This window comes from Myotis lucifugus, unplaced genomic scaffold (genome assembly GCF_000147115.1).
Source record: "Myotis lucifugus unplaced genomic scaffold, Myoluc2.0 scaffold_165, whole genome shotgun sequence".
Classification (NCBI taxonomy): Eukaryota; Metazoa; Chordata; class Mammalia; order Chiroptera; family Vespertilionidae; genus Myotis; species Myotis lucifugus.
Genome location: NW_005871213.1, coordinates 282,250 through 284,317, shown reverse-complemented (window position 1 = coordinate 284,317; position 2,068 = coordinate 282,250).

Genomic DNA, 2,068 nt, shown 5'->3' with positions numbered 1-2,068 from the left:
CCCACAGGGGATGGCCCCTGGGGCCCCGGATCCGAGACAAAATACTCCTTCTCTCCCTTGTAGGGGCGGTAATACAAAATGCTTTACCCCCTCCGCCCTTTTGGGGTTTTTAGGGTTGTTTTCCCCTCCCCCGCGTTGGTCCCCGCGCCAGACAAATGTTTTTCTCGGTCGGGATAAAGCATTCCCAAACAACAGTGTTCTTCCTTTTGGGGGGGGGGGGGGGGGGCGGGCGGGGGGAGGACCTGGTTTTGCTTAGTTGTTTAAGCCATCAGAATGTGTGGGAATGTCTGACGCACAGTAGAGAAGCAGGGTATACTTGTTGAATGAAAGGCTGATCACAAATCAACATTTATAATCGTCTCCGGGAGTACAGAGCGCAGCGCATGCTGGATGCTGTTAATATCTGCTGGATGAATAATGCATGTGTAGGTTCAAAACAAATTACGTAATCCTTCGGATGAAAGGTTCTGCAAACCTCAGGCAAACCCTGGGTATCTTTGTTCTTGTAGTTGCTTTGAGTATGATTTATGGTTGTCATTGCACAATCTGTGTAAATTTCCTGGACTGTGGAAATGAGCCCCACCGTGTGAGGCTCAGTGATGTAATGAATTAATAAGCCAGAGAGGACTTGAAAGAGACATCTTCTGCCTGTCGCCAGGGCTGAGCCGGACTAGCAGGAGTGCTTAGAGCAGTAGAATGTGTGCACATTCGAGTCCCCATGAAGTCACCTCCTGACACGTAGATGTTCTTTGGAGTCAGACGGGCCGAGGACGGACACCCACCAGGCCTCTCTCCGCTCTCTGACTGGAGACAGACACTTGCCCCGCCCGCCTAGCGGAGTCAGAGTAGGAACTGAATGAGATGATGTGAGTCTTGGTCCGAGTCAAGAGCCCTGCACATAAATGATGTTCACCTCTCCCCAGTCCCATCTGCAGTATGGAGCCATTGATTTCCTTAGAGTTGATGTCTGGGGTAAGACCAAGGAAAAGATGCTTACTGCGTTGCCATGCATACGATATTTAAAAGAAAGTCACTTCTGCCCTAGCCGGTTTGGCTCAGTTTTAGAGCACGTCGGCTTGTGGACTGAAGGGTCCCTGGTTCGATCCTGGTCAAGGGCACATGCCCGGGTTGCAGGCTTGATCCCCAGTGTGGGGCGTGCAGGAGGCAGTCGATCAATGATTCTCTCTCATCATGGATGTTTCTATCTCTTTCTCCCTCTCCCTTCCTCTCTGAAATCAATACAAATATATTTAAAGGAGAGTCACTTCTATGACAGGGGCAAGCTGTGTATAGGAGAGGCATAAGAGATAGTAAACTTACAGAACAAACCTAAACCATTAGTTTTTACTATTCATATTCAGGACCTGATGCTGACACATGCCATCTCAGCACACAGAGGATCATCACAGGTACGTGTTGTCAGTTCCCTTTAGCGTTCGCTCAGCTCAGGTGCAGACCCTGTTGTCACAGCTGCAGCCATGGTCCCATCTTCTTCTGTGACAGTTAAATCCAGCTTCCTCCACAGAGGTTGAAAGGCCAGGTACTTTTTTCCCAGCCTTCCTTGCAGCTAAGCAAGGCCACAGGACACAATGGACTGAGGAAAGCATACTTGGGAAACTTTGGGAAGGATTCCCCCTCCCCCCGCCCCCCCCCCCCGCCCCGCCTTATGGTGAAAGACAGAACTTCATGGGAAGAAGCCTCATCTTGCTTTGAACTTCTTGGGTGAGGATGTGATGCTTGAGGCTGTAACTGCATCTGGACACCATACAGGGAAAGCCAAGATGCACTATGTGATTTATCATAAGAAAGATACCTTTGGTCTTTCTCCACCGTTCCTGGCACAAACTCTTGTAATTTCCTACAGAAGGGCCATAGGAGCATCTTTTGTTAGAATATTTCATTCTGTCCTTAGTTCCTCAAGGAGCTCCAGAGCAATACAAGTGAAATGGGTGTCCTTTGTCACTTACAAGAAGCCCCATTTAATTACATCTGAGTTTCTGTTCATGAGGTGAGTTTGGGTAAGTCCTCTAAGGATGGGGGCTGGTTGCGGGGAATCAACCTAGATTAC